We start from the raw sequence: 24,323 nt of genomic DNA on the forward strand, positions 1-24,323 counted from the left end.
AGGGGTGGGCCGACAGTGGCCGTTAGTGATGGCTTCCAGAAGAGGAAAATTGCTTTGGGCAGGGGAGGAGAGAACAAATGAAGGAATCAGGGTTGGGGAGTTGAGGACTGAGTTTAATTTTATTGGGGGGGATGGTCCTTTTCCTCACAATCCTAATACTCAAATAAATGGTATCTTTGGGAAGTTAACCCGAAAAAAGCCAAGCCCACGTGAGAAATGGTGATTAAGAGCTCCCTGATAAAGAGAAGTTCTGGGTGGGCACCTCTCTGGCCAAGACAGTCATCACTGAAAGAATCAGAAGGAGGAGAGTGGCTATGTTCTGAAGAACAGGTTTTTTTTCAGGCCATTCTAAGAAGAGGAGTCTGGTTGACTGAGTATCAAAGAAGAAGATGAGATGGATTCAAGACACACTGTGGTTTTAGCAAATTACTGAGTAGGAAAGTAATAATGTGGTATTTTAGCCAGGACATTAACTGTTTAAAAACATGGAGAAGAATCTGAATGTGTCAAAGCAGATATTCACAGTCCAATAAAAAGAGGCAGTATATGTTTTTCCACTTAGAAGTTCTTTGTTTTCTTTGACTTCTTGCTATTCCTTGATTTATATATTTAAGCAAATTAGCTGTTATGGTGTTACTATAAATAAATTGCCTTTTTGCACAGTCACTGGTGATTGTTCCTAGGCTTATTAAATTCCCCAATTCTAAAGATTCTGGTGCCTAAACCATGATAGTTTTGATGCTGTCAGAACCAGCATCAAAACCCATCAGCCAAGGGACCAAGGAGGGAGGGTCTCAGTGGAGCAAGAACTAACCAGAGACCACTGTGGCAAGCCCTATATGCTCCCTGTACCCTCAGAGGACCCTGGGAAGACCCTGCCCTGGGAGGCCAATTTGCTGAGCAAAGCTTTTTTGTAGCCAAAGGAGCAGACCCTCTCACCCAGGTCTCTGGGAACATTTCATGGGATCATCATAAACTTCCACATGGCCTCTGGCTGGCTTTTCACAGTCACATGGGCAACACTGACCAGGAGTCTATACCCAGGAGAGTAGACCAGCAGCACCACCATCACCTGGGAGCTTATTAGGAATGCAGAATCTGGGGCCTCACCCCAGACTTACAGAAGTGGAATCTGCATTTAAACAAGAATCCCCAGGTGATTCACGTGCATGTGAAAGTTTGAGAAACACCAACAGATGGTAGCGAGAAGACATTTCAAAACTGTGGAAGGTCTGATTAGCTAGTAATTTGATGAAGAAGGTCTAAATTCCCTGCCTGGAAGGCAGAGATTGAATAAGTGGGTTGGAGTAGGGGGAGCTAACACAATACTCTGCAATGATCAAGGGGTTTGTACAGATTATATTGCATATAAAGTTCTTCTTTGTTAATGTGAATGTATCACTGACTCTAAGAATTAATGATTTGTCTTTGGGAGAGTATGTGTGTCTGATTCCATAGCTTCCACTTTACGATCAGGAGGAAGTTTCATTGTGCACCTCATGGTGATGAGAACATCTTTAAGAGGACCAGACCTGAAGCTCAGGTGTGCCCCCTAACCCTCCTCAACTTTCCTGCCAAAGCCCCCTGGTGATGTCAATCAGGTTCAGGGCTTCTCAACCCTGGTTATTCATTAGAAGCACCCAGGAAGCTTTAAAAAGTCCCAACACCCAGGCCCCATCTCAGACCAGTTAAATGTGAATCTCTGGGTGAAAGGCTTTGGGCATGGATATTTTTAAAGAATCCCCTCAAGGTGTGCAGAGCAGTCTGACAACTCAGAACTGGGAAACGTACAGCTGTCACAACAACCCCTGGGGGTGAAGGACATGGGATTCAGAGGTGCTCCTAGGGCAGCACCAGGGAATGGAGATCCACAGTGTAGAGATACTACAGAGCTACGGAGTCCTGGGGACAGAAGAGTATGGCTAAAAATTAGGATGTGTCCACAAGGAAAGCCTATGTGAAGAGTGTACCATCTGGTGGTGCTTTCCCTTGGATTGAGAGGATAGTTAATGTAGATATCATTACTATCATTTATATTATACAGTCATAAACTTTTCCAATTGAACATTTTATTTTCTTTTAGGCACCCTGAACCCTGTATTTGAAGTGGTGTAGAGAAAAAAGAAATGTTGAAATAAAAGGAAGTTTGGCTTCTCACACATCAAATTTTCTTTGAAATTCATGTGTTTATTGGGAACAAGATATAATTCAGAGGGACTGTGGTCAGACATTCCGGATAATATCTGCAGGGAAGCTGAAGGAAGCACAAGCTGTGCTGGGAGCAAGGGGGATGGTGGGAGGGAGTCAGTGGGCATAGCTGCCAGAGGATGGCCCTGGAGTGGGCATGGAATAAACCCTCATGACATATGCTAGGCAGGATTTTTCAAACTACTGGTTGTGCCCCATTAGTTTATCATGAAATCTATTTTAAAGCTCACATCCAGTAGTTTAAATGTAGGATAGTGTGGGATGTATCAGAATAGAAAATGTCAGAGATCAAAGTCCATCCCATAAGTAAGAATTATCATTGTTTTGTGAAACTTTAGTTTATGGTATATATGTATGTGTATGTTTGTATTGGGTCACAGGGGAAAATGTATTTCTTTCTATGGTTATGGTTAAAACATTTGAAAACTACTGGATTACATTCTTTGCAGCAGAATAAAAAAATAAGTTTTAACGGACTTGGCCTGTGGGCACAGCACTCTGCAGAGCCACGTCGCAGGCCACAGGGTGGATCAGCCACAATCTCAGCCTGATGCATCTGTGAGGCCACATGTGTACATGGAGTAGGAAGCATTACAGCATGTGGACTGGTATCATCAAATAGTGTGGGTCAGCCATTAACTGCAGGATGAATTCAGAGAAAAACATAGTAATTGGTATCAATATGGTTAAGTTGGTGCGAACTGAGCTCACCATCATTGCCTTTTCTTGCTCCTCCCTCACCCTCCCACAAATTTGCAATCTGATGAACTTAAGTGCCTCAAGGGAACTTGACCTATTGTCTAGATTTCGTTTTTAGTATACAAGTTTCCTTCACTTGAGAGTCAATGACCTTCTACCAGATTTTGACCCTATGAATTATCCATGAATGTAGGCACGACACTCTTTAAGAGAATCTAACATGCATATCTATACATATATATCTATATGTAGATAGTGACTTTACATACAAAAGAAGTCTTTGCATTCTTTGTACATCAGAGTCTACAAGTGCATTCAAATGATTAAATTTACCATTAAAAGATGTCTAAATGTAAAAATATACTGTTTTCAGACTAATATGTTCCATAGAGGGAGACCTGTCTCTTTTCATTGATGACTATTTGATAAAAATAGGATTTCTTTAACTGATTGCCTTAATTTTGTTGTTTTTGTTGTTGGGGGAAGGTGTTTGGGACTCTAATCTCCCAGTAAGAAACACAACAACAAAAGTGAAATATCCTACTATTACGTGAGGGGAAGATACAACTGCTATCTTGGCAACAAAGATGGCCAATAAAGAAACGGCAATGAAAGTCTGGGCAGGCACCCACATTATAGGACCCATTTCCTCTCCTCACACACACTGATGGCCAAACAGTTGAGATAAGCACAGGCCCACTGAAGATGCAGGTGGTAACTAAGATGCAAAGTCGCTGCACTGGCTGTTTATTATAGCTAGCCTTGTCTGAGGTTACAGGAAGGACAAACTGGCTGCAAGCTGGGAGAAGGCTGTCGGGCAGACAGCCATGGCAGCAGTGCCTGGGATGAGTAACAAAGGATGGGCAATGATCCCCAAACTTGCTCCCGTGGCCCTGCAGGAAGTCAGGAAGTGTGGGGCGAGTGGAACCAGGGGGTCCATCTGCCACAGAGACTCCCGGCTGCAGCTCTGCCAGGACCTTGTGCCTGGCATTCTCAGGAAAGGAGCTTCCTGCAGGCAATGACTGATCCTGGTGGTTTCCAAAACCTCCTACACCCTGAAAAAGGTGTCGTGGTGGTTTGGTATATAATAGAATGATATCACTGAGAAGAAGAAAAAGCACATGAACAGTTTTTTTCCCTTTCAGAAGGAAACATGAGTCACTGCTAATAACTATGGGGATTTGCTTTTTTTAGCTTGTCCATACATTGGTTTCCATTGGAGTTTTACTTTTCTCTGAGCTGAATTCTCATCAAGATGAACTTTCCACTGGGCCCTAGAGAAGAACATGGGGGCTTTGGGCTGCTATATGAGCAATAAGATATGTACGATTCTTTTGTCAAGCCCTCCGAAATGCTTCTATTATTAGTATTGAGAAATAATGCCTCCCCCAATCTCTCTTTGATCCAAATCATGAAAATACACAAAGTTTTAACTAAACAAATTGTTTTTTCATCCATAATCATATTTGATCTTTATGAGAGAGAAGTTGAGTAGATATTATTTTTTACTGTTACAGACGAAAGAACTGAGACTTGGAAATGAAAGGAATTTCCCTCACCTACCTAGTTAGAGAAGAGACAAGAAACAAACCAGATTATCCTGTCTTCCCATGTCACCACTCTCTAAGAACCCCAGAGTGAGGACAAAATGCTCATAAAACCAGGGGTGGCTGGTCATGCCTGGGTGGTTGGGGAGCCCCTGACCTTCCACTGGATCTTGCAGGTCATAGAGGTGCAAAGGCAAGAGAATGTGTACACAATAGGGCAAGTCGTGTCTATTTTGGGGAAACAGACATGCCCTGCTATCTGCCAGGTAAACAGCACGTGGACAACGGACACGGGTGTTGTAACTAAAACGGGCTAGCCTTTGGGCTGAATCAGAGCAGACAGAGTTGTAAGGAGAGGCCATACCAACACAGGCACCGGAGGCACACATGTGGAGTTCAGATCGTGGCTCTGCCATTTATTACCTATAAGACTCTGGGTAGACTGTTTTGCCTCTCTGAGCCTCAACTCCTCTTCTGTAAAACGGATAATAAATTATTCAGTGTTGTGGCACAAACTTTACTATGAGAGGTAAATAAAACAGTCTTTGTGTTCTAGGAAGTCAAAAAAGAGTGATTATGGAACAAAACATTATTTAATATTAACTAAGTACAGATACTGTACTTACACCTGGGCTATACTATTGAGGTCCACATTCCTATCCTCTTGGGCAAAACCTTTGATCATTTAGTATAGACCAGCACCACTGGGCCATTCATATCCCTAACCTTAAAGCCCAGGCCAGAGCCCTGCCTGCCCCGTCCAGTTCTCATCATGCCCCCTGCTGCAATATTCTCCTTCTCAGAAATAAAGCATGTGTTAGAAGTGTTGGTGGGGTTTTGGGGGTATTGTGGTTAGGCAACTCCTAAGTGCCCCAAACCTGTCCTGTGACATGCTGTCCACCCATCCCTATGACTCTGTGAAGTGCCAAGGGAATTGCAGGGGACAGGACAATGATCTATTAAAATGAACAAAATGCTTCCTTTACTCTTAGTTGGGAGTTTGCTGGCAGTTCCAAAGCAGAATCGTGGGAAGGGGAAGCTGGGACATGGTCAAGGACAGAGACCTAAAGGGTCTGTTTTTTCCCCCTTAAGCTTAAGCCTGAAATAACACACTGTAGAAGGCTCAGTGAAATGAAAGGACGTCGAAATGCCAATGAAAGTATAAGATGACCAGGCCTCTTCCTCAGTGAAAATGGCCACTGCATTTGCATCTAAAAGGGAGAAATAGAGTTCTGCACCCATATGCAGAATCTTTAAACCCACAGTGATCCTGCCCACTAGCAAACTGGTAGACATGACCTAATTCTTGTGTCCTGGCACTTGAGAAATCAGATTTATGAATCCCTCTCTGGGGGCAGGCAGTGAGGGGAGGGGTGTGCCAATTTGGATGTATTACGTCCCCCCAAACGCCATGTTATTTGAGGCAATCTTGTGAGGGCAGACATATTAGTGTTGATTAGGTTGGAATTCTTTGAGTGTTTCCATAGAGACGTGACTTAATCAACTGTGGGCGAGATCTTTGATTGGGTAATTTCCATGGAGTGTTACCCCACCCATTCAGGAGTCCTATAAAAGTGTTCACAGAAAGTATGAAGTGCTGCAGTCAAGAGAGACACTTTAAAGAATGCACAGGAGCTGAACACAACCTGGAATCTGCAGATGCCAACCATCTGCCTTCCCAGCTAACAGAGGTTTTCAGGATGCCGTTGGCCTTCCCTCGGTGAAGGTATACTTGTGTTGATGCCTTCATTTGGACATTTTCATGGCCTTCAGACTATAACCTTGTAACCAGATAAACACCCTTTATAAAAGCCAATCCATTTCTGGTATTTTGCATCATGGCAGCATTAGCAAACTGGAACCAGGGACATAGAGAGATAGACCTTCCCTCATCTCTAGAGACGAACAGCACATATCATCAAGCAGCTTGCAATATTCTTACTGGTGTGAATCATCTTTCAGACCAGACTGTAAACTTTCTGAGATTAGGATCTGTTGTTATTTCATCCTGCACAGTATTTAGAACAGAGAAATAGATAATACCTTGAATGTGGAGCAGAGTAAAGGAAATAAACTAGTATTTATCAAATGCATCCTATGTCACTATGCTAGGCATGCAAATCTATCACTGTACTTAATTCTCACCACAACATTTGAGGCAGACATTGCTAGTCCCTTTTCAGGGAGGTTGAGTAGCTTACCTAAGTTTACTAATGATAAATACTAAGTGGAGAGGGCACTATTTGAAGCCAGATCTGTCTAACTCCAAGGTTGTGCTCTCTTTACAGTCACCATGCTGTCCCCAGAAGGTCCTAGAGTAGGATGAAATAGCCAATGGCCACCCTGTTCATGGATGTGCAGGGACTTCAATATGGAGAAGGCAGCGCCCATTCACTGCCTCGAGGCAGAGTGAACTCTGACTCCCAGAGAAGGAGGGAGAAGAGGAAGAAGGAAAATCAAAAGGTAAAGAGAGGTAAGGGATAAGAAAAAAGGAGGAAGGAGGGGAAGAAAGACGAAGAAAGCAGAAACGTGGGTAAGAACAAAAGTGAAAGTAAATAAAAAATTACCATTAATCAGTTCTATGGACTCTATAAAAAGCACACTGGCCTCTCTTGGCAAATAGATTTAAAGCCCCCTACTCCCCAAAACAGGAACTTCCCTCCACCCTACCCCAAACTCCAGTGTCCTCAGATGATGATTTATTCCCATCTTGACTCACTTACATGTAATGAAATTTATTTCCTGAGGAAAAGTTATGGTCTCTTAAAGTAGATGTAGACAATCTGAGTGATTCCTGTGCATCTAAATGCTATGTGAATTATGCTAAATTTGGTGACATTGGTAGAATTTCACTAAAGGCAGAAAAGTTGGGACCATAATGGTGACAATTGTAGCAGTAATTTAAGACACTCAGATTTTCACTTGTGGGTCAATTCTGTCACAATGCCACAGCTTTCTCATTGACTCTCACGTATAGTCCTTGCCCTACAAGAGGCCATAAGCACATGCTCCAATCTAATATGCATTTATCATGGAAACTTTCACTTTTGAAATTGTGCTCCTTGGGTATCCCATGTTGCCTACAGAACCGGGCCTGCTTGAGCTGTGTTGTATCAACGCTTGACCTGCACAATTGGTTCCTCTAACTGGATTGTCCAGCGGGGTGTCTGTCCTTCTTCCCCACTCCTTGCATTTCCTTTTCAAGGTAAAGCACTTGTTCAAAGAAGAGAACATTCTCCAAGAGAAGAGAGCTGAGCTACAATCTCTTTCCAGGTATACCACTGGAAATTTACAAGGATCAAATCTGCCCAAATAAATTATTCTAATTTTTTATCACTGTGAACATCAGCTATCAAATTTCCCTAATCTGTGCCTTTCTGAACATGTAAAATACATAGACCATTAGAATTAAGTTCCAAATTCTCTTCAAATTGTTGTCCTGGATTATGGACTGTAGATCTGTTTAACAGACTTGTAGTCATTCCTCCTGATAGATTATGACATTAATTCAATAATATTAATCCAATTCATTATTTTAGCATTTTGTTACCCTCTTTAACATGTTCTAGGTATTATAGTCCTTTGCATTGTAACCAATGTTTCTGATATTTCACTCCCAAGAAGATGACCACAAATGAATCTAATAAAAATGACAGTACAGTGCAGTGTCAGGTGCACAATGCCTGCCAAAGGGATGTTAAACTGTATTTTCATGTCTGTGTAGAGCAAGTTAAAAAGAAAAGGTCTTAAGCATCCTACTTTGACAGATCTTACTCTTTTTCTAAAAAAAGGCATTTGTGCTCTTTTATCTTCTAACACAGTTCTGATTCATTAGCTCATGTTTTATAATAGGCTCACTACATAAAATATGCAACAACAGGTGAAATACCGATAGCGAAAAGAAAAATGAAAGCTCTTCCTTGTGGAATCTTACTGTTAGCCAAAAATGACATATTACAAAGCCTGGAAAACCTAACTGAATAATTCCTTACCTGCAGGCCTAGAAAATATCTCTATAATTTAGAGGAATCTTTGGATATTGACAGATTTAATATTTTGTTTTTAACAAATATTTTTAAATAGGTACTGTGTGCTAGACAATGAGCTAGGTAAGGTTCAACAGAGTAAGGAGTTCACAGTTCAGAGAAAACCAGACATGTATATAAATAATTTAATACCATGTGAGGAATGATGGAGGCACCAAGTAACATAATTGATGCACATATAAAGTAAATGGCGATTTATGCCTGTGTAAAGTAAAGGGTGGAGGCAGGAGTAAGGGCCAGGTGGGATGATGGAGAGGTGAGGGCGGGTGGAGAGTGTAAACTCATGGCAAGGAGGAGGGAGCTGGATACCTTTTTTTTTTTACTGTTTGAAAAAAAAAATGTAACTGTGCATTTATTCCTTATTTGAAAATAAAAGGATTAGGGTAAGAAACAGCAAAGGGAGTGAGGGATGTCACATAGGAGGAGTGGCAGTGCAGAATTGTACCAAAATAGACTTTAACTCCATTCCTATTTGATCTCCGGCTGAATTCAAGGCTCCCTGAGGCTTTATAGATAGATGTAAGGCCATCCCAAGAAAGGGTTGGCTGAGGGACCAAAAGAAAGATAAAAAGGAATTTCGAGATGTGTTTTACCTTTAGGCTTCTGAGCAAACTTGGTTATGGAAGCTTAGAAACACATATTTAATCATAAAATCCAGGGGTGAATCTGGTCTCCCCAGCAGAAGTCACAAATCATATGCAGTACAGTGTTGTTGTTTTCCTTTCTCTAAGGAGAAAGCCGTTTTCATACCCATCACCCACAATTTAATTACCGCTTTAAAATTTTATCAAATGGGTTTGTAGGACATTGGCCATATTTTCTGAAAGAAAAGACAGGCTTCTTGGTGCAAATATGGTCTGACAATTGGGTGGAAATCACCGCATTTCCAGGAGTGTGGCAGCTCACTGACTGTGGGAGGCCTCTGTCCCATTTGGCAAGTGGGTATATTTTTCACAGCAGATGCCAAGATATTCTCTGAGGAAAAGCTGTGGTGGTAAAGCAAAGGACCACGACACCTATTGGTCAGAAAAGATCCACACGTTAGGGGGCACCATTCTACTGCAGTCGAGCTCCAGAGTCTATCTAATGTGATCCAGTCCAATATGTATAAAAAGTGTACGATTGAGAAGATTTAAAGGGCAGGGTACAAAGGATTTCATTTCAAGGAAAGAAACTGGATGACTAAACTTGGTGGGAACAGTTTGGTGAATTTTTGTATAAAAGCAAGATAAACTTGGCATCACAACTACTTATGGCTGACCTTCAGACTCATATATAAAGTTTCATTGCTGTTTTATAGCATAGCATTCAACTATAGGAAGGTCCACAATCTCTAACTAAGAATTCAAGCACATAAAACCTAGAAATTAGTAACTTTTTTTTTTAACCAACTCATTTTCATTTCAAAACCGCATTCAATTCATGGCTTCCTTTTCCTATAATATCTGTCAGGAGGTGTAACCTATCAAGAATATTATGCCGAGGTGGAGTACATATTCACATGTGACTACTTAGAAAAAGGCTCTGGTCAAGTCCTGTTGCATTCCAGCCTCAGACTTCCTGAGTTCAGGTACTTTCTGACAAGAGCAGAGAGAATTTCCAGATTCGTGCTGACTTCTGTGTAGACATATACGGCCCCCACCCCCTTAATGATTGTCTTGCTCATCCCAGCAGGTTTCAGAACAAATGACCATTTGGAAAATTTGATCCCCTGCTGCCAAAACTTTGCACCATGGGGTATTTATCAACACCGTTGTTTCCAGATGTTTAAATTCCAAGGACAAGTAAAATTTCTAAAATAATTCAAGGAATGGACATAAAATTGCCAGCTTTTATTTTGCCAAGATAAGACATTAACAAACATTATTTTGCATAAGCAAAATACTCACCACCATCTGCTATCATCAGTGTTTCATAAATGATAAAACCTTTTAATACCACACAAAAAAGAAAGAAAATACTCTCTCTAAATTTTACTTTAAAAAATCATGTAAACTTTCATTTATGTAAAATTATGCACCTATCTTTCTATAATAAACAGTTAAAAATTATCCTAAAAATGAATATTTTACATGATCAGTGAACTTAAAAAAGAAAATCTACTCTGTTGTTCTTATTTTTCTCACTTTGCCACACACTGTTGAAATATTCTTCCTGTACCAACACAGGACTTCTGCCTGGTGACTGGGTGCTGGTGTTATACATAATAACCACTCAGTTTCTTTCCTTTCCTTGGTGTAACTTTTCCCTAGCTACGCCTGAATCCTATGCCCCACCCAGCATGACTGTACTGCTCACCATTAGGACCTCTATGGGATAAAAGTTGCCATGAAGTGTTCAGAAAAGAATCTTAGATGCTTTTAAGGAACTGGCTAGAAAATATTTGTTTGCAAAGCCAGATCAGTCACTTCCAGGCTCCTAAGAACAGGTTTCCAATGACCAAGTGTTGAAGGTGGGCAAGGAGCCCCTCTCCAGCAGCCCTGAAGCCAGAGACACATCCACATAAACCACTTCTGGGCTAACATGATGGCTACACTTAGAGAGAAAGAGGTTCAGCCTCTCTGTCCTGTGACCAACTAATTTTTTAAAAAACAGTTTTAATAAGAGATAAAGGATATACTCTAAAATAGCAGCACCAAAATAGTAACTGAGAAGCAGGAATGTCAGGATTTTTGCTACAAAGCCTGAAAAGCCTAGAAGCTTGAGAGCCTGCAGAATGAGCTGAGGCTTACCAAATATGCTAAGGACAACTGGAAAAAGGCTCAAGGACTCCAGAAGACAATGTTGCAAGCACTTATTCATTCAGCAGAGGTTTCTGTTGTACCTGCTTGAAGCAGACGAAGCCATGTGGTTGGTGAAAATCAAGGAGCAAAACTTCTCAGCTCTCCTTTTGAGCCCATCTCTTTCAATTAAAGAAAATAATCTAAAGATGAAAATGGCAGAACAAATGGTTCATAGTGGAACTGAGACCCGGAATTGGGGGCAACAGAGTAAAACAAGCATTATGGCTTTGTACGCATACAAGGAAGGCTTCTGTGTCACTTCTATGAGCTTAGAGTCTCTAGAACCTGTCAAGAGTCAGTGAGAAATCATGGTGACCAGGAGAAGTGCTTGAAAGGCAGAGTCAGGCAAATGCTGCCTTGATTTTTAAAAGTGGGAAAAGTGGGCTCTGGAAACTTTATATTGGTAAGGCTGAGACTGATTCTGGACCAGTGAGATGTACTTAGCAGAGAAAGAGGTGATAACTCAGAATTAGCTGCCAGCCGTGGATTCTTTTATGACAACTCAAGCAAAGCTAGTCTTATTTTCTCACTTTTCATTGTTTCCCCCCACTTTTACTATGAAAGCATTCCAGCTGGGATATATTTTGCAAACTTAAGTTTGCAAAAAAGCAACTTTTCAATTTTTTCTGTACCAGTCCCAAGGCCTCTTTTTCAGAAAATCTAATCTAATTATATTTGAGGAAAGTCAATCAAATTTCATGATTTCAAAGTCACTTTGGAATTAAAACTCTGTCTCATTCAAGATTCCTTTCTCTATTCACCTCCTTTCTGGGGCTGATTATGAACTCTGGGCTTATACAAGTGCTACGGTGTTGAATGACAAAAGACATTTGCTTCTGTATCTTAATCTATGCTGTTCTTGACTCCTTTTAAATGTAAAATTGACCAAAGACAATCAAAGGACAATTGTCCCTCTGTCCACAACTGCCAGGAGTCTCTGGTTCTTCCAATGTCTTATTTTGCATGGTCCGTACCATTGTCTTCTGTAGTGTTCCCTAACCACAACAGTGAGATGGCTTTATCCTTCAACTCTCTTTCTCTCACTCAGTTAAATTCCCACTGTACATGGGACACTGGGAGAAGTCAGCTGCTCTCTCACTCTCCTCTTGGACTACAGAAGGGTCCTTCAGGACTGCTCTGTCAGAGAGACCCCTCACCTCTGTCTCTGTTTTTGCTACACACCCTACCCAAACTCATGCCACTGGCACATAAGAACCATCTGCAAGGCGGCTCCAATTCAGAATTCCAGGTGAGCAGCAGGTCCACAAGCTCCCTCTAATCCTGAAACCCTAGAGATAAGAATAGTTCAGTGATCCCCATCCTATTTCTTTATTTGACCTATGGCCATAGGCAGGGGACCTGCCTCCCACCCTAAGCATCTAATGCTCTTGCTTGTTTCCCACTTTCTTCTTCTTTCCAGCTTAGAACATCTTTACCTTGTGTCCACATAAGGTAAAAAGGAGAAGGGGAAGGGTAAATGTGGGGGACTCATTTTGTTTGATCTCAAGGCATTTCAAATCTGTTTCTGCTCTGCCTTTTGACTTTTTTGATCTGCAAAGTAAAGAATGTCGTGTTGGAGATCTCAAGTTGACTAGCTAATTGTGGGAAGGTCATCAGAAAAAAGAAAGTGCAGCAAAAGCAAGTTAGCTTAAGCCTCACAATAATATCCCACATGGAAAACAACTCACTGTAGAACATTTGGATAATAAAGAAAGGTAGACTCAGTTCCCATTTAGATATTAGATGCTTAGGTATACTAGATCTATAGATCAGAGAAATGATGTAAATATCAAACTCCTCCATTCCAACAAGGCAAAGGTTCTTCAGATGTACTGTGGAGTCAAGTAGTTTTAGAGATGACTGTGCAACCTACCCAGAGCTTATTGAATTACAGATCAGTTTCTTCCTGGAAGAAGTTCTCTAATGCTTTGCGAAGCAGTTATGTACCCTACTGCATTCTATTCAATGACTCTATTAACAATTTGATGAGAACAGAGAAGTAACTACTGAATTTACAAATGGCTCACAGCTAGGAAAGACAAATGGACTGCAACATTGGACCAAAAATAAGCTTGATGAATTTCAGCTCAATCATTATTATATCTTGCAATTGTATTTATTAAATTGATATTATAACTACAGGATAGGGGTTACTCAGCTAAATAATAAAGGAGCACCAAACTTCTATCCTGGGAGACTTAATCATAATATTCATATGTGTCAAGAGTGGGACACAATAGATTTTGAGCTGTGTTAATAGATTATCAATATCTATAAGAATAATTCATCTCATTGCTATTTGTCCTAGAAAACTACATCTTCCTTCAATCCATCCTCTAGGCTTCTGCTAACGTTATTCCCCCAAAATGCTCCATAGCTCTTCATTACCTCCAGAACAGAGCTCAAAACTCTTTTTTTATGGTATACCAAACCCTCTGTGATCAACTTCAACTATCTATCCTCATTTACTGTTGTTCTTATTTCCTACCTGTTGTCCCATTTCAAACCAAATGCAGCCCCCTGACAGGTCACGCATTTTTGTATCATTGCTTCTTTTTCCATGGTATCTTTGCCTAAATTTTCACATCTGCTAGAGGGATGGCATGGCTGAGGAGGAACCTTGGCTATTGGGCCACAATTTTAGGGGTTAGTAATAGGTGAAGGGAACAGAATCCTATGGAGTCAGGAACTAGACAAGAAGAGAGCCCAGATGGAAGTAACAAGCAAACTGAAAAGTTTGCAAAATTAAGAAAACCAAAATACTGGGTAGGTACCAGAGGAAGGCATCAAAACGATAGTAGAGAATCAAGAATTTGAACCAAGGGTGGTACGTGTAAATGAAGGAAGCCACATGCTTTAGATGTCTCATTCATCTTGTCATCTTAACCATCTATGAACCCTTTTTGAGCATCATCTCTGCTATCTCCCCTAACTGGAAGGTAGACCTGACCACTCTTTCCTTTGTGTCAATTCTGTATACTGAATATTTCTCTATTAGAGTCCATATGTACAAACTTTTCAATTATTTGGTCATATTTCCAACTCTCATTCTAAACTGAATGCTTGCTTGATGGTAGGGCCATGCCTTACTCACCTATGTAACTCCAAGGTCTAGCCCAGGGTCTGGCATATAGTACTATATATCACATATATAGTAATATATGTAATAAATTAATGGTATATCTAAATTGTTAAATCTTGCTTGGAAACCATGTTTCTCAAGGTATCAAGCTAATGGTAGCATATAAAAATAGATCATTCTGAGCTATCTCATTTTGACATAATCATCTTTAAAAAATATATATTATTAAGCAGAAAATGCTTTTCAAAATCCACATTCTGAGTTAGTCATATTAATTCAAAAGCAAGCCATTTGGAGCCTATGGACCCAACACATGTACTCCTGATAACTTAGAGCAGATTTAGGTGACCTGTAAATCTCCTTGAGAAGGAAATAAAGTGCCTGGTTTTAACACAAAACCCTTTCACACAGCCCTTCAAATATTGAATAGGCAAGTGGGATGAGTCCCCACCACGAAAACATACTGTGTTATTGTTACTTTTACATTTATCATTGCCAGTTCTTTAAAAAAAGTATGTAATTTAGTAAAGTAAACTTTGGAAAGTATTATATCCCACTTAGACACAGAGAGGTTCTCAGGTCAGCATCCTTGTCAATTTTTCTTGTCAGCTTTTCAGTTTAAAGGTAGCAGGATATGAAGTCTACATATATCATTATATATTCTATTTCTACTCTTAATAACAACCATTAGCCATTAATTTATTCTATAAGTATTTACTGAGCACCTACTATATGTTAGGCACTGTTCTAGGTGCTGAAGAAACATCAAGTAACAGACTTGACAATATCTCAGGCTTCAAAGGCCTTATGTTCTAGTGGGGGATACAGACAACAACAACAACAACAACTAATGATTAAATAAATATATAATGTTATATTAAATAGTGATAAATGTTATAAAGAAAAACAAATGGGACAAGAAAATAGAGAATGACAGATTGCTATTTTAGATATTGTGAACAGAGATGGGAAGAGGTAATATCTGAGCAGAGAGCTAAATGAAATGAGGTAGAAAGACATGCTAATTGTTGGTGGAAGAGCATTCAAGGTAGAAAAAAAAAGGAAATGCAAAGGCTCAGAACATGCTTGAAGTGTTGGAGGAATTGTAAGAACAGTGAAAAAACTTGAGGTTGGAGAGGTTGCCAGAGACAAGATGATATGGGGTCAGAGTAAAATTTTGGATATTATCTAAGTGTTATAGGAAGTCATTGGAGATTTCAGCAATGGTGTGACATGAAGTGATTTGTGTTTTAAAAGGGACTGTAAATTCATTGTAAAATTTTTCCTAAATCTCTGGCTGAGCCCCTAAACTGTGCATTTGCAAGGCAGACTTTAAATGGCCCCACAAATACTAAAAATACAGAAGTGAGATTTCATCTGCTGTTCGAGATCCAAAGTTTCTATCAAAGTTAATTGTCTGCTTTAGCAACAACAACAAAAACTCTTTGGAGAAATACAACAGCATCCAGAGTCTCCACTCTTCACAACACAACATGCTCAATGTCCAGAATATAATCCAAAATTCACAACATATAAAGAAACAGGAAAATGTGACCCATTCTCAAGAGAAAAGACAATCAATAAGAATGATCCTGACATGACCCAGATGTTGTAATTAGCAGACAAGGACTTTTTAAAGCAGTGATTTAAACTCTGCTCAAGGATGTAAAGGAAAATATGCTCAGAATTAATGAGAAGATTGGATGTATCAGGGGAGAAATAAAATCTCTATAAAAGAATCAAATACAAATTCCAGAAATAAACAGCACAACTTATGGGGGGAAAGAATCACTAGATGGGCTCTTCTTTTCACAACACAAAATGCTCAATGTCCAGAATATAATCCAAAATTCACAACATACAAAGAAACAGGAAAATGTGACCCATTCTCAAGAGAAATGACAATCAATAAGAATGATCCTGACATGACCCAGATGTTGTAATTAGCAGAGAAGGATTTTTTAAAGCAGTGATTTAAACTTTGCTCAAGGATGTAAAGGAAAATATGCTCAGAATTAATGAGAAGATTGGCTATATCAGGGGAGAAATAAAATCTCTATAAAAGAATCAAATTCAAATTCCAGAAATAAACAGCACATCTTATGGGGGGAAAGAATCACTAGATGGGCTTAACAGCAGAATGGAGATAACAGAAGAATAACTCAATAAGCTTGAAGCTATGAAAGAAATTACCCAATTTGAAGAAGAGGGAAAAAGAAAGATTTTTAAATACAAGAAGACAATCAGGGCCTTGAATGGTTAATATTAATAGGTTGAACATATGTATAACTGAAGGGGAGAGAAAAAATACTTAGAGAAATATTGGCTTAAAATTTACAAAATTCAAGGAAAACATTAATTTATAAAATCAAGAATCCCAGTGAATCCCAAGTAGTATAAACACAAAGAAAACAATCCCTGGGCATATTATAGTCAAACCTCTGAAAACAAAAGATATAGAGAAAAACTTGAATGCAGCCAGAGAAACATAACACATTAATGGCAAGGTAACAATGATGTAAAACTCACTAGTTTTTCATCAGAAAAAACTTTGGAGGCCAGAGGACAATGGAACAGCACCTTTGAAGGGCTGAAAGAAAGAAAAAATTCAGTCCAGAATTCTACATCCTTCAAATACAAAGGAGAAAGGAAAACATTTCTCAGATAAACCTAAGAAAAATTTTCAGCAGCAGAACTTTAGTACAAAAAATGCTAAAGGAAGTTCTTCAGACTGATAAAATATAACACCAGATGGAAAATCAAATCTTCAGGAAGGAATGAAGATTATTGGAAATGGTAAATATGTGGGTAAATATAAAAAATATTTTTCCTCTTAATTTCTTTAAAATATATTTGACTGTATAAAGCAAAATCTATAGCATTGTCTTGAAGGTTTACAGCATATATAATTTAAAGGGTGAGGGTGACAATAAATGAGCCTATATATTTGTGAAGTTTCTACATTCTACATGCAGTGGTGATGAAATATTAATTCTAAGTAGACTGGGAAAAGTAAAGATGAATATTGTACCCCATAGATCAAACACTTAAAAATAATGCAAAGTGGTATAGCTAAAAAGACAAAGATGAATTAAAATGAAATTTTAAAAAATAAGCAAGTAATCCAAAAGAAGGCGGAAATGAAGAACAGAGAAACAAAAACAGAGGGGACAAACAGAAACATAATCTAAACATAAATCCAACATTATCAACAATTGCATTAAATGTTAATAGACTAAACACTCCAACTAACACACATTTTTAAAATGGATAGAAAAACAAATTCCAAATATATATGGTCTTCAAGAGATGCAATTTAAATATAAAGACACAGACAAGTTGAAAGTAAATGTCTGGAAATAGTTTTACCAAGACATCAGTATGAAAAAGCAAACAAACAAATGTTGGAGTGGCTATATTAATATCAGATAAGGTAGACTCCAAGACAAAGAATATTATCAGAAATAAAGATGTACATTCATAATAATAAAAGGGCTAATTAATCAAGAAAACAGAACAATCATAAATGTGTACATGCCTAATAACAGAATTTCAAAATGCATGAGACAACAATTGATAAAATTAAAGAGAGTAATAGAAAATTCTATTTTCAGCAATTGCTAGAATTTGACCAAAAAAAAAAAAATCAGTAAAAACATTATAGTTTATCTTGAAGGCTACCAATTGGAATTGTGCAGTGCCCAACCTTCGCAACTGGCCAATGCAGTATTCTGGGCATCTTGGGAACTTCACATATGGAAATAAGTGTTCAGAATATACTAGACATGTCAGACATGGTGCAAGACAAACCTGCAGCTCTTTTTTGTGGAAAATGTTCCACCTTGCTGAAGAAGCACCCCAAGAAGTGGTGATTTTTCTACATAAGACTCCCATTCTCCAGCATAACCATGCTTTTGCACCTAAAGCAGCTCCCTACAGGCAGTAGGAATCCACACACTTGCCACTCTCCCATGACATATTGTGTTAAGGACTCTGGCCAAAAAGAAATAATGGTTATAAGCTAGGTAAATTTGATGTTCTTTCATAGAAATTTTAGCTAGGAGACTGAGAAATGAAGTAGAGTGGAGCTGAAAGGCTTCATAGAGATGCCATGGCCAAGAGAGTTATGAGTTATGAGCTAGCAGATCCAATGTGATTGGGAAATAAATTCAGGGAGGAAAAATTAACAAGCAAGAATGAGATGCAGAAGAAGGGAGCAGATACCAGAGAGCAGTCGATTGACATCAGTGGAGCTTGTGACATTAGTGGAGAAGCACTGGAGTGATGATGCACCAACTCCTGCTTCTAAGGTTTCTAGAGCTTTCTTGTATTCACTTCAGGAGAGAACTGGCTGTTCAGAATTGTTTGTCTTGGAATGCCGTGAGACTCTTGCCATTCAAGGTCCATTTGACCTTATGAATGTCCTTACAATAAACGTCATCTTACTAGAGGCAGTGTGAGGAAACCTGTTTTGTGCAATCAAAAAACTTAATTAGACCAAAGTTATCAAACAAGCTATTCATCTTAGTCCTACCAACTTTGGTAGATGGTGTTATAATCTTAATTTGGCAAACTATGCTTTTGACTTTCATGTTATGGTGATACCTTGCATTCTTTAATGTACAAATATCATTATTTTTTAAAAATTAAATATATAAAATTTATTTTTTAAAATATGGAACAGGTATTCAAAAGAAAGCAAGAGAAGTTATTTTCTTCATCTAATTTCTAACTATTTCTGAAATGCATTAAATAATATCCACTTTTTCCTAGAGTCTCTGAATCACGTTTATTTTGAAAGTGACTTGTAAGAGCTATACATTTCTCACTAAGGTATAACAATAAAAATAATGGGCATGGTATGCGGGTTTGTAAACTTATGTCCCCCAGAAAGAGCCATATTCTTTAATGCATTCTTGTAGGGGCAGACATATTAGTGTGGATTGGATTGGAACCCACTGCTTCAGGGTCAATGTGATCCACCCAACTGCAGGTAATAACTCTGATTAGATAATTTCCATGGAGATGTGGCCCTGCCCATTCAGCGTGGGCCTTGTTTAGTTTCCTGGAGCTCTATATAAGCTCAGAAAGAAGGAGTTCAGAGCAAGCTGGAGCTGAGAGACATTTTGAAGACGGCTGTTGGAAACTGATGCAGACATTTTGGAGAATGCCATTTTGAAATGCACCCTAAGAACAAGCAGACACCAGCCACATGCCTTCCCAGCTAACAGAGGTTTTCTGATGTCAATGGCTTTTCTCCAGTGAAAGTACTGTTTGTTGATGGACACTTTATGGCCTTAAGACTGTAACTTTGTAACAAAATAAACCCCTGTATTAGTTAGGGTTCTCTAGGGAAACAGAATCAATAAGAGATATCTATGAATATAAGATTTATAAAAGTGTCTCATGCAACTGTGGGTATGCACAAGTCCAAATTCTGTGGGGCAAGCAGCAAACTGGCAACGCCAGTGAAGATGTCTGATGAACTCCTCAGGAAACAAACTGGCAACTTCGATGAACTCCTCAGGAAACGCTTCGCTGGGCAGCAAAAGAAGAAGTGAAGGTCCTCTATCTGTCTTGCTTAAAAGTCTTCAACTGATCGATTGGATTAAATCCAGCCAACTGCATTCTCTCACTGTGGAAGACACACCCTTCATTGATGTCATCAGTCACAGCTTCAGCCAATTGACTGATTTAATAAATTAGCCTGTGGGTTTATTAACCAGCCACAAATGTCATTGCAGCAATGGTTAGGCCAGTGCTTGCTTGACCAGACAGCTGGGTACCATCACCTGGCCAAGTTGACACATGAACCTAACCATCACAACCCCCTTTTATAAAAGCCAATCCATTTCTGGTGTTTTGCATTTTGGCAGCATTAGCAAACTAGAACACATGGATAGCCTAGTTTATAAACGAGAATAGATACTAGACCCTTATCTTGCTATAGGGTAACCTTAGCTGTACCGTAAAGTTTAAGAGCTTGGGCTCTTGAGTCAGACAAAACTGAGTTTGGATCTCAGCTTTACCGTTTATCTTCCTAAGAGATCTCAGAAGAACTACTCTAAGCCTCAGTTTCCTCATTTTTAAGATAGGAAGAAATAATCGTAGTATCTACCTCATATGGTTTTTGTAAGGACTAAGTGAGACAATGCTTGTAAAGTGCTTTATTCCATATGTGGCACATAATGAGTCTCCCGTAAATGGAGTCGTTATCCTTTGTACTCATGGGCAGAATTGCAGCCTTATTGGTACTTGATTAGAGAAGGAAAGGAGGAGAGAATTGAAGAGATGGGAGAGTCTGAAGAAAGCCTAAGCATGACTGATTGCAGTGGGGCCCATAACAAAGCAAGATCTGGGATCACACTCTCAATGACAGTATTTCTGAAGGGTCTGTACTAAGCCCCTTAGGGCAGGGACAACTTCTTATTTGTCTTCATATCCCATGAGACTGATAGAGAGCCTGGCATAGTAAATGTTGCTTGAATGATCGACTCATATTGAGGTGAAAAGCCACTGCAGAATGGTGGAGGGAAATTCCCAAAGTTAGCAAAAAAACAGGACACAGAGGTAACCTCTGGCTTCTGGCTCCTACGTGGTACCAGTTCTAAACCTGAGAGCTCCAAAAGCCAGTGGGTGTGTTGCATCAGGTTATTCCTGGCACAAAGTAAGTACTCACTAATACTTATCAAATGAGTAAATGCGTAAATAAATGAGGGTATCCTCTGAAAAATCACTAAAATGCCACTGATTCATAGGATGCATATACAGGCAACATTTTCCTGGAGATGGATGGAAATTATAGAGCAAAGTTTTAATGAAATAACTTTGTACTTATCTATTTTGCTTCCTAATTAAAGTGAATTTCAATATAGACTAATTTAGAAAATACAGCTTGGCCTACAAAAGGCTTACGAGAGCCAAACTGTTGCCAAGGACAGGATGAACTTGAATTATTCAAATGAAAATATGCATCTCTCCATTCAGCTCAAAAAAGTGTTGATGTAGCAGCATCTAATTGTACTTTCTGTTTTCCTAGTAATTCTTATTCGTATTTCTGATCAGGCCTTGAATGCACATACAGTCCTTGAGGTATTTCCATTGAACATATGTTGTCCCGAGGAAATGAGAGTAAATGTTAAAAATGCATAGTAAATTATTCCAGTTCCTCATAATTGTTCTATGTGAAAATGCTTGTCTTCATGAAGTAGTAATAACGCAGAAGTGAAGGAATTAAAACAAAGTGCCCTACATGTTTGAAATGCTGCAAAAACCATGAGATCTTTGTTTCTCTGTAATACCTGATGCAAAGCAATTTCCATAATGATTCTCTTTTTGGTTGTTCTAAAAGTGGCATGAGATAAGAAAAAGGCAGCCTTGGGCTAGAAATGCAAATTTTTGTTATTATAAAAGTATGGAAAGATTATTTGGGACCTAGACAAATCAAGTTTGGCCCAGGCTATTCTAACAGGAACCCAATATGAAGTTGCCATGAGCCATGTTCCAAACACTCTTATCCCATTATTTCACAATAAGCCATTACCATGGCAACGTAACCTTCAACGACACAAAAGAAACACCTCAGATTTCATTCTTTAGAATGACACAGATCTCACACAGGATCAAGGGATTTATTCAAAAAATACTTCTCTAATGCTATTTTTAATGGCTGAAAGATAGATTTAGGAAGAGGGGTCAGTGTACACACAGAACCAAGATGAACTGAGGCCACGAATGATTGAGTATTATACAATTGTACAGTTTTAAAGGCTGGAAGTTCTACTGTAAAGATGTAAATAAGTACAAATTCACGGATATTTGGTAGGAGTTGAGGGTTATTGAATTTAATGTGTCTTTTTATTCCTCCCTGAATACCAATGGAATAGAAATGTTTCAGTTTTGAAGGGCATCTTCAACCCACTCCACTCATTGGTCCTTACTACCTACCATTATACCTAAAGAAGCTTCCTGTCAACCAACAGCTTAAATGCATACACCAATGTGTGTGTTGGGAGGGAGACCTCATTTCCTACAGAACTTAGACCCAAATCATGAAAAATTAATAAGTATTTGGGAGTCAAATAACAGAGGTGAGTAAGTCTGCGACTGTTGAGGGACCTCTTGATGAGTCAGTGAGGAGGTGAAATGCGGTCAATTGGTACAGTCTCCATCTCCTGGAACAATAATCTGAAATATGGGGCACTTCAGTAGCATCGTCTTTTTATGAAAGGAAAGTGGATACCTGAAATTTCAAGCAGCTCCCTCTATAGCACAGTGTCTTCACATATGTCGACTTAAAATACTTGCAGCCTAATGTGAGCTAAGAAAGCAGGCTCATTAGGTGAGAGGCATGAGGTGCCTAGATTCTTTAATATCTTTTCTAGTGGGTATTCCCTTGGAGACCAGTGGTCCTGCTAAATATTAAAGTGTTTCACAGAGGCAGGTGAAAGAGTAAGAATTACAATGCTTATGTGATGCTTTTAAAATCAATCTGAGGCCCTAAGATTTTCAGTGGCTGCCTAATTGTATACATATTCTGAGTTCAGTCACATTATATGTTCATTTATCATACTGAAATTCAATGAAATGCACTGGGTCAGAAAAGTGAAAAAGAGGAAAAATAATTAAAACCATTCTTTTGGTGATTTCCCTCAACTAGGGACTGTTCTGGGATGGTCCATTGTCGCTGTCCCTGTGTGAGCTTCTCACTGTGTAAACTTCTCACTGGACTTGGTGATCCTGAAGCTATGGGCTTGTTCGTGTCCTTAACCACAGCTGACTTGGGGTTCAACCGAAGAAACCAAGACCTGCTCCAGCACTGGAGAAAAAGCAGGCTGGGAGGTGGCTGGTGGCCTCCTGTGTGGTGTCTTCCTAAAGGATTTTCAAGGGTAACTTTGACTACCTCTGGCTCTCTCCCTACTCACTGACTTGGAACATTACTGGCATGAACGATGCATCTCAACTATTTTTAATTCTGGGCTATGTAAGAGGACCTTGACTTTCTGGTTTCTTTAAAGTGCTATTTTAACTACCTGAAATTAAAAATGAAACACAAGAAATATCCAGCTTATAAATAGAGTGGGGCCCAAACATTTATTTGCAAGCAGGCTGTTTGGAACTCAGTATGTATTTTGCTATGAAAACAATGTTATAAATGGTATAAAAGGTATGTGGGATCCCAGAATAGCCTGTGTAAATCTTTGTTCTGAAATGTATATATCTGCAAAGATAAAACAGAGGAAAGGGGAAAAAAGGCTATAGAGAAAGTAGTACATAGTACAGCAGCTAAGAGTGCTGGAGCTGGGTATGTGTTCAAATCCCATCCCTCACTAGCTTTTGACCTTGACCAAGTCACTTAATCTCTCTGTGTCTCTGTTTTCTCATAGGTAAAATGGAGATCATAAAGTATTCCCCTCAGAGGCATGCTGTGAGTATATAATCAGACAATATAAGTACCTTGCACATAGAAAGTGTTCTGTGTTTGCTCTTACATCTGTTCCAGTGGGCGTGAACCACTGGTGCATGACGGTTTTTCCACTACTTGTGCTTCACTGAACACCAGCCATTCTTGGGGTGAGGAGCACAACAATCGCAACCAAACCATGCCTAGCACAGACACGTCCACTCTAATGAATATTTGGTTTGACAGGGTGGCACTGAAGGGAAGGGGGCTGGGAAAAGTTCCTCTCACCATGCTTCTCCATATTCTTCTTTCCTGGGTCAGTCACTTGTGCTGACCCTCAGCTGCTCCTCTGCTCTTTCCAGTCTGGGCATGGGGGTGGGGGTGGGGTGGGGTGTACCTGCAGCAAGGGGCGGGTGAGGTGTAGAACTTCCTCCACCAGTGCCTAAGCCCATTGGACAGAGAGAATGTTCAATAGGAGATGTTGCCTAATAGAGCAATCAGTTTTCCTTTTATTAGCCTATGTCTAAGAACCAAGCATGTAGACATAAGTTAATG

The 24,323-nt window shown here is 39.4% G+C and overlaps 1 protein-coding gene and 1 long non-coding RNA gene across 2 annotated transcripts in view; one reads left to right on the forward strand and one right to left on the reverse strand.

The window, feature by feature from the left end:
- The window catches only part of LOC119538870, a 59,041-nt gene extending 35,790 nt beyond the window's left edge, over window positions 1–23,251 (forward strand). The window contains exons 2-3 of the long non-coding RNA XR_005217666.1: window positions 6,743–6,927; window positions 23,025–23,251. This is a non-coding gene — a long non-coding RNA (uncharacterized LOC119538870). The remainder of the gene's footprint in view (window positions 1–6,742; window positions 6,928–23,024) is intronic.
- Window positions 1–24,323, reverse strand: part of KCNAB1 (potassium voltage-gated channel subfamily A member regulatory beta subunit 1) — a 287,116-nt gene that overhangs the window by 231,269 nt on the left and 31,524 nt on the right.

This window comes from Choloepus didactylus, chromosome 1 (assembly GCF_015220235.1).
Source record: "Choloepus didactylus isolate mChoDid1 chromosome 1, mChoDid1.pri, whole genome shotgun sequence".
In the NCBI taxonomy this organism is placed as follows: Eukaryota; Metazoa; Chordata; class Mammalia; order Pilosa; family Megalonychidae; genus Choloepus; species Choloepus didactylus.